Source organism: Tupaia chinensis, unplaced genomic scaffold (genome assembly GCF_000334495.1).
Source record: "Tupaia chinensis unplaced genomic scaffold, TupChi_1.0 Scaffold149184_1, whole genome shotgun sequence".
Classification (NCBI taxonomy): Eukaryota; Metazoa; Chordata; class Mammalia; order Scandentia; family Tupaiidae; genus Tupaia; species Tupaia belangeri.
Genome location: NW_006209032.1, coordinates 2,310,955 through 2,319,908, shown reverse-complemented (window position 1 = coordinate 2,319,908; position 8,954 = coordinate 2,310,955). Strand labels below are relative to the sequence as shown.

Here is an 8,954-nt window from a genome sequence, read left to right as displayed (position 1 = left end):
CGGTGGCTTAAAACTCATGCCGGGTGCATGTGCGTGTGTGCCCAAGATCCCGAGAGAATGGAGGAGAAGGGATTGCGGCGTGACCATCTCCACTGGGGGGTGATTTCTCGCTTTCTGTCTCTCTGTCTCTCTCTGTCTGGCGAACGCACGCGCCCTATAGCAAAAACCTCTCTCCCCCCCAAAAAAAATTTAATTCCTGGGGCCAGCAGGTGGCATGGTGGTTAAGGTGCTGGACTCCTACATGGCTGACCACGGTTCAAGTCCTGGACATGGCGGCTTGCTTTTTCTCTCTCTCTCTGCCTCTCTCTGGTGAGCACACATGCTTTATACTAAATTTTAAAAATAATAATAAAATGAAAATAATTCTAAATTTCCTCCATAAACAAGAGAGACAAAGAGACAGCCCCCGACAGGGACCTGCTGCTCTCCGCCTCCGCCAGCCCGGTCCCAGGCACACCCAGAGGTCTGCGGATACGAACGTGGCACCTCCCACGTGGTCTCAGAGAACACCATGTTCTTCCTCAGTGCACTGCCCGGCCCCGTTTCCACTTTAAGCAGTGACTGCTGCGGTGCTGATTTGTTGCGGTCTTCACTCGCCATTAAGTACCCAGGCAATGCTGGTGCCTGGCCGGCCAGCAAGTGGCGTAGTGGTCAAGACGCTGGACACCCACACAGACGACCACGGTTTGAGTCCAGACCCAGTGGCTTGAAACTCACACTGGGCGCGTGTACATGCATGTTCGAAGTCCCAGGATGAAAATGGAGGATAAGAGACCGCAGCACGGCCATCCCTGGAGGGTTTCTCACCTTCCTCTCTCTCTGACAGGCACACGGGTCCTTTGGCGAAAACCTAGAAAACAAACCTGGGAGGTCAGTAGAAGGCATGGTGGTTAAGGTGCTGGACTCCCATGTGGTCAACCTCAATTCAAGCGTCAGATGTGGCAGCTTGAAACTCACACTGGCCACAAAATCCTGAGAGGAGAAGGGATTGTAGTGTGGCCGCCCCCGGGGAGTGCTTGCTTTCTGTCTCTGTCTCTGTCTCTCCAGTGAGCACATGTGCCCTATAACAAAACCTCACAGCACGGTAGCTTCCCAGGGTCCTCCTCGCTGATGCCCAGGCCTCTGGGCAGCGCCGGCCCCCCACACCCTCGTGTGGCCCTCCCAGTGCCGTCCTTGCTGTCGCTTCCCCTCCGCAGCCTGGCCCGGCCTTCTGCCCACGTCTGACCCACTCGTCAGTCTGGTGCTGTCGTGCCAGCCTCTCCGGGGGTGCCCGTGCTCTCCCCGGCCAGTCCTGGGACAGAGACTCTGGGTGGGGGCCTGTCCGTCTCAGGTGAGAGCAGGGACCCAGCTAGCCAGTCCAGCCCCCTCATCCTTATCACCCCAGGACCTGGGCTCCCAGGGAGGGAGACAGACCCCTGGGCTGGGCTGCACCAGGCCATGTGGGGACTGAGAGCTGACGAGGGCTCTGAGGATGGGGCGTGTGCTCAGACTGTCCAGAGCTCACCTCCCGGTCACCTCAGCACTTTGTGATGACACTGGGCTGGCACCAGCGTGGGGCGAGGGACAGGCTGGCAGGGAACCAGAGCAGCCCTTCTGCCACTGGCTCTGGCTTTCTGCTGGTGACATGTAAGAGGATTAGGGCTCTGAACTCTGGACAAGGGTCTTTTATTCCCAGGGCTGTGTTTTCACTGGCTTGCAAAGCCCCAGGGACAGGAACAAAAGGTGCGGACGGACCACCAATCCCTGTCCTCCAAGCCCGGTGCTGTGGGGGCACACGGGGGAGTCCCAGCTCCCCTTGTGGTTGGGTGGTGTCCTGCCCCACCAGATCCCATGTGCCTTGGGGCCAGAACCCCAGGACCCCAGAGGGGGCCTCACCCTGTCACGGAGGCTGGGCCACTCGCAGGCAGGCACAGGGGACATTGTCCTGGAATGTCGCCGTGGATGGAAGCCTGTTGCCACCTATTTCAGCCTCTGTGGGGACGTACATGGGGGAACCCAGCCCCTGAGAAGGCGGCGACTTGCCCAGGGCATGCAGTAAGGGACGAGTGAGCTGGGGCTGGAAGGTTGTGACCCTGGGCCCCCGGGCATCTGAGCATCTGGCCCCGTCTCCAGCAGCAGGCTGAGGCTGACCTAGTCCCACTGCTTGGTGTCACCTGCTCGGGACTGTCCTAGAATGGATTCGAAAACTTGCACCCTTTGGGAGACGTCTCTCCCTGCGGTGGTTCTTTGTCGCCGAGTATATCCCAGCTAGCTTTGGGTCTATCCGATTGAAAGGTTTATTTGTCCTTTTTGTCTGTTACTCGGAAAGCGGTTACGAACATGCGGGCACAAGTCTTACTTGACTAAAAAGACTTCTCTCGGCAGGTGTGTGCTCAGCCTCTCACCTGCGCAGGTGCCCCCAAGGCCCTCCCACACTGGGGGCCAGGCAGGCAATGTGACCGCGCTGACCCGCAGCCCTGGAGGCCCCGGCTCTCAGCCCTCCCACCCGGCCGCCCGCCGGGCTCCCGCCCCCACCTCGCCCTGCGGGGGCTCCAGAAGCGGGGCTGGGACGAGTTGGGGGCCCTATCTGTGAAGCGGGTGGGGGGCAGTGGGATTGGGCGGAGGGAGCGCTTGGACTTGGACGGGATGGAAGCCCAGCTGGGCCGCGGGGAGCCCACCGCAGTGACGCTCCTGGGGTGGGGGCGGTCGGTCCCGCAGAGCCCCGGCTGCCAACGGGCGGCCCCCCGGGAGCTGAGGGCTGCAGGTGGTCCGGGCTCGCCCTGCCCAGGGGCCCCTCCGAGGGGCCTGCGCGCGGGTGTGGCTCCGCCAAGGCCTCGCCGAGCAGGACCTGGAGGGCCCAAGAGAGTGCCCTGCGGACCTCCGGGGTCTCAAGGGCCGCGGGAGCCGCGCGAAGGCCGGAGGGGCTGTCTGAGGCCCGGGGGGGAGGACAGCAGCAGGCACGAGTGCGGGCAGACCCGAGGCCGCCGCGGATCCAGGAGTCCGCGCTGGGTCTCCCGCGGGGCAGGGCAGGGGGGTGAGGAGGCTGCACCGGCGCCGCGCAGGGCCGGGAGACCCGCGGCTTTGGCCAGCGTCTGCTGCCCCCTGGTGGCGGCGCGGGGGGTGGCCCCCAGCGCTTCCTGCTGTTTTCCGCTACTTTTTTTTTTTCAGCAGGAAACAGCGCAGAGACGGCCGGCGGAGGGAACACGTGGGGCTGAGCAGGGCCCCGGGATGCATTCTGGTAGCTGTTGACAGGTGCCGAGCCTCCGAGGTGCTTGTCAGAGCGCTCTGGGCTCAAGGGCACAGCCGTGGGTCCTGCGAGGGACGGAAGGGCATGGAGCTGGGGAGGCCGCGCTGGTGGGAAGACACTGGGCATGATGGCCCGCGGGTGAAAGCAGGGTTGGAGACGCCTGGAGCGAGGATGTGAGACAGCAGAGGGAGCTTGGGGGCCGAGCCACAGGAGGCATTGCTGTTCTGGAGCCCGGGAGCCTGCAGCCCTGCTGCGACTGCAGCCGTCACCCCCCACACGCACACCGCCACGCCAGAGGAGCCTCCAGCAGCGGGGTGGGGGCTTCTCCCTGCCGTCAGCGCCTCTGGCGGGGCTGAACTGGAAGCCAGCAGGCCAAGCTGTCCGCACTGCGGGGTGTGTTTGCAGGTTCCCAGCCCCTACCATAGAGTGAGGAGCACGGCGGGTACAGCCCCCTCTCAGCTGCAGAAACCCCTGCCCTTTTGTTCCTCCAGCCCTTCCAGCACCTTCTACCCAATTCCCTGGGTCAGATCCTCCTGTGTTAGAATTTTACATAGTTGCATTTTTCCATCCAACAGGTACATAGCCCGACAGGGCAAATCCAGGCACTGGGACACCTGATGGCTGTACAATTCTTGGGGGTGGTGGTTCTCTAGGAAAACAAAGATATCATTAAAAATATTAAATGTTATTAGATTCACGGTAAATTCATTTCTGCCTGTAACCCAATGATTTTACTGTAGATACAAATCCTAGCAAAACTCTCACGTGCACGTACAAAAAGCCGAGCAAGGGCATCTTTTTTTGGAGAGGTTTTTACTATAGGGCGCACGCGCTCACCAGAGAGACAGAGAGACAGAAAGTGAGAAATCACCCCCCAGGGGGATGGCCACGCCGCAATCCCTTCTCGTCTCCTCTCAGGATTTTGGGCATGCACGCACACGCGCCCGGCATGAGTTTAAGCCACCGGGTCCGGGACTCGAACCACAGTCGACTACATGGGAGTCCAACGACATAGCCATTACGCTAACTGCTGGTCCCAGGGCATCCATTTTAAAAAATGATTATTTTATTATTATTTTTGCAATTTGCTATAGGGCACATGTGCTCACCAGAGAGAAAGAGAGAAGGCAAGCCACCAGGTCTCAGGACTCGAACCGAAGTCAGCCATGTGGGAGTCTGGCGCCTTAACCACCACACCACCTGCTGGCCCCACAGCATCCTTCTAACAGGAAAAAATTAGAACTAGTCCATCACTATTTTTTTAAATAGAAATGAGGGCAAGCCTTTATTTATTTTTAGACAATTGTTTATTATTACTTTTTAGTTTTGGTCAGAGACATAGAGAAAGTGAGAAAGCTAGCCACCAGTCCAGGACTTGAACCTCAGTCAGTCATGTGGGAGTCCAGTGCCTTAACCACCACGCCACCTCATGGACCCAGTCCGTCACTATTGATACAAGAATGGGTAAACATAGGAAAGGTCAATATTGTATATGAAAAAGAAACCGGTTCTCCTGGGCCTGTATCTAAAGGCCCAGTACAATTCGGCTCCATTTACCGGCAAGGTTAAATGGAACATGGTAACTCCAAGATTAGTCGGTATCTCTTAACTCCCACCAAACACAGATCTACTACAGAAGGATTAGAGGCTTCAAAGTGAAAGAAATACTTTATAACTTTAAGGAAAAAAATAACACAGGCAGGTGGCATAGTGGTTAGAGCAGCTGGACTCTCACGTAGCTGACCTTGGTTTGAGTCCTAGACCTGGCAGCTTGCTTTCTCACTTTCCTTCTTTCTCTGTCTCTCTCTGATCAATTTGGGAAATGAATAAATAAAATAATGACAAGGTATACAATTAAATAATTCATATATATATTCTTTATGACCTTGGGATAAGAAAAATTTCCTTAAGAAGATTTAATAAACTCAAACGATAAAGGAAGATTTTGCTAAATTTTGGTTTATTAAAAGATTATTCAAACTTCCATATCTAGCCAAGATGGAGTAAGATTATCTTCTTGCATAAAAAACCCTATAGGAAAAACCTCTCAAAAAAAAAAAACCAAGATGGGGGAAAATTTTTTTTTTTAAAAAAAAAAAAAAAAAAAAAAAAAAAAAAAAGATGAATCTATGAAAAACTTTCAAGACTGTGGATAGGCTGGCTTGTAGCCTAGTGGTTAAGGTAGCTGAATCCCACACGCCAGCCGTGGTTTCAATCGGGCCCTGATGGCTTGAAAAGCAGGCCAGGCATGTGTGACTTAAATTCTAAGATGGAGAAAAGGAGGAGGGATTGTGGCATGACTGCATCCCATGGAGGGTGCTGTCTCTCCCTCTCTGGCAAGCACACATGCCCTGTGGTAATTAAAAAAAAAAAAAAAAAAAAAAGACTTTCAACATTAGGCAAGAAAGGACATGATTCATGAGGGATGGGAAAATAACTAGGTGGGCCCTATGACTGTTCGAACTTGCTGCTTTGTTTTTGGGCAAGCCAGTGTCGTGGTGGTTAAGGCTGCTGATTCCCACATGGCCGTCTGCATGGTTCAAGTCCCAGACCCGGCAGCTTGAAAATCACACTGGGAACATGAGTAAGAGGAAAACGGAGGGGAAAGGATGGCAGTGTAGCCGCCCACCCTGGCAGGTGCTTTCTTACCTCCCCAGCCCCCAGCCAGTTCCTGTGCCCTGTAGGAAAAAAAACAAGTTTTTAGACAGAGGACTAAGATGGAGCCTAGAAGACGCTCTGCGTTAAAAAGATGGAGCTAAGGATGGGGGGGCCGAGGGGCTAGAGTTCACAGGCCAGAGAACCAGAGGAGAGGGTTGTAGAAAGCGAACCAGGGCGCCCGCAGACATCCTGGAGTGCAGGCACGGAAGGGAACTCCCCAAGGCCAGAGCGGCATCAGAAAGAACTCAGGATTAAAGGAGCAGGCTGAGAGGAACGCAGGGAGCCCCCCCAACCTGCTCAAGGGCACCCTGAAATATTCTCAAGGACACGCTGCAGCTGTCATCTGGTGGCAACTCCTTTCTCTGAGCGACTGCTGCTTTCCTACTAAGAAACTTTGTTCTGGAAAATCAAAGCCTTCCTGTTTGAATCACGTCAGTTTCCTCCAGGCAGCTGTTGCCGGGAACAGACCCGCTGTCCTCAGTGCGTCTGCTGCTGTAGGGAAGAATGTGCCACACCGCCAGCAGCGACCCAAACAGGAGACCTGAAGCACAGCATGGAAAGCAGAGGGGTGTGTCTGGGCCAAGGCTGCAGCCGGCTGGGTCAGGCTGCCCCAGAACCATCCTCAGGCAGGCTTTTGCTTGTCTTAGTTCAGCTGTTATTTTGTTTTGTTGTTTTTTGGCCATAGTGCATGCTGTGCTTGCCAGAGAGAGGAAAAGTGAGGAATCACCCCCAGAGGGACGGCCATGCCACAGTCCCTTCTCCTCCATTCTCCTCTGGGGATCTTGGGCACGCACGCACACGCATGCCCAGCATGATTTTTAGGCCACCGATGTGGGACTCAAACAGCCACCGTCCATGTGGGAGTCCAGCCGTCTTAATCACCGCACCACCTGCTGGCCCCCCTCTGGCATATTTTAAAGGCAGTGACCACAAGTGGGAGAGGAGTGATGTGCAGCAGCAGTCTGGGGACAATCACCCCTAGCCAGCGGCGTCAGTAAGGAGGTGGCGCCAGGCCAGGGTGGGAAGCAGTCTCTGGGCAGATGTCTTTTTTTTGGAGAGGGTTTCGCTATAGGGCGCGTGTGCTCGCCAGACAGAGACAGAAAGCGAGAAATCACCCCCCAGGGGGGATGGTCACGCCGCAATCCCTTCTCCATTCTCCTCTCGGGATCTTGGGCACGCATGCACACGCACCCAGCATGAGTTTTAAGCCACCAGGTCCGGGACACGAACCGCAGTCGACTATGTGGGAGTCCAGCGACATAGCCATTACGTTAACTGCTGGTTCGCTCTGGGCAGATGTCTTCAGAGGAACAGCCCTCCTGTCAGGGTGCAGAGGTCTGTGCAAGGTCGTGGTTCTGGCAGAAGTCCTTAACTGACGTTTGCACTGTCTGGCATGCTAGAGGAAACACCCGCCACGGCCTTCCCAGGCTCAGCTGTCAGTTGACACAACTCCACTGATTCAGACAACTTTCACAGGAGCGCAGGGCACTGTTTAAAAAAGTGCTTTTTTTTTGTTTGTTTCTGTTTTTCAGAGTGATTTTTCCGATAGGGTGTATGTGGTCATCAGAGAGACAGAGAGACAGTGAGACAGAAAGTGAAAAATCACCCCCGCCCCCCACCAGCAGTTGGCGTAACGGCTATGTCGCTGGACTCCCATGTAGCCGACCGTGGTTCAAGTCCCAGACCTGGCGGCTTGCATGCCGGGTGTGTGTGAGTGCGTGCCCAAGATCCCGAGAGGAGAATGGAGGAGAAGGGATTGCGGCATGGCCATCCCCCTCAGGGGTGATTTCTAGCTTTCTGTCTTTCTCTCTCTCTCTGTCTTTCTGGTGAGCGCACACACCCTATAGCAAAAACCTCTCTGGGAAAAAAACAAAAACAAAAACAAAACAAAACAAAAAACCCAAAAACAAAAAGAAAGAAAAATCACCCCCCAAAGCCTGAGTTTAAAACCACCAAGTCTGGGACTTGAACTAAGGTTGACCATGTAGGAGTCCAGCAACGTAACCATTATGCCATCCGCTGGCCCCAAGAAAGAATTTTTTAGGGGCCGGCAAATGGTGTAGTAGCTAGGGGTGCTGGACTCCCACATGGTCGACCACGGTTTAAGTCCTGGACCTGGTGGCTTGCTTTCTCACTTTCTCTCTCACTCTGTCCTTCTCTGGTCAAATTAAAATAAACAGAAAGTGAGAAATCACCCCTCAGGGAAGATGGCCATGCCTCAATCCCTTCTCCTCCATTCTCCTTTTGGGATTTTGGGCACACATACACACAATTCCGGGGTGAGTTTTAAGCTGCTAGGGCCGGGACTTGAACCATGGTAAACTATGTGGGCGTCTAGCGACAAAACCATGACGCCACCTGTGGTCCCGGCCTGCACCGTCTTGATCCATCACAACCGGATGTTGCTGTTCTGTGACTGTTTTGGTGACTAGGAGAGCGCCAAGACCTGGCGGGGAGTGCCAGACCGCTCCTGGACGTCAGCGGCGGCCTCTCGGTCACATCACACAGTGGGGGCTCAGAGCTGGGTCTACACAGAAACAGCCTTGAGTCCACACCACAGGCAGAGCCGCAGCTAAGGAACCCACACATTCCTCGCTTATATAACCCGAATTTCCCCAGAAACAGAACCCTGGGTCCCCTGTGCCGCCAGGCCACGACCCCTTCACACAGCTGTGCTCTGAGCCTCGCTTCACTCTCACCTGAACCCCACCCGTTCCCAAATCCTGTTCGACCCTCTTTTCCGTTAGTGATAGGGCCAGGGGCTCCACCAGCGGGCTGTCTCCCTCACTGCGATGAGCGACAAACTGAGTCGGTGGAATTGCTGGTTCCTACAGGTTATCTGAGGCTGACTGGGCTAAAACAGAACTACTGGGTCGTCAGGAAAGTCATGGTGTGTTTTTTTGTTTTTTCCTTTTTGAGAGGTTTTCGCTATAGGGTGCGTGCACTTGCCAGAAAGACAGAGAAAGACAGAGAGACAGAAAGCGAGAAATCACCCCCTGGGGGGATGGCCACGCCGCAATCCCTTCTCCTCCATTCTCCTCTCGGGATCTTGGGCACGCACGCACACGCG

At 55.1% G+C, this 8,954-nt stretch overlaps 1 long non-coding RNA gene across 1 annotated transcript in view; it reads right to left on the bottom strand.

Annotated features, from left to right (window-relative positions):
- Positions 1-3,161: 3,161 nt before the first annotated feature.
- The window catches only part of LOC106734149 (uncharacterized), a 12,643-nt gene continuing 6,850 nt past the window's right edge, over positions 3,162-8,954 (bottom strand). Inside the window, exons 2-3 of the long non-coding RNA XR_001369893.2 lie at positions 3,730-3,875; positions 3,162-3,291 (exon numbers count right to left, since the gene is read on the bottom strand). This is a non-coding gene — a long non-coding RNA (uncharacterized LOC106734149). The remainder of the gene's footprint in view (positions 3,292-3,729; positions 3,876-8,954) is intronic.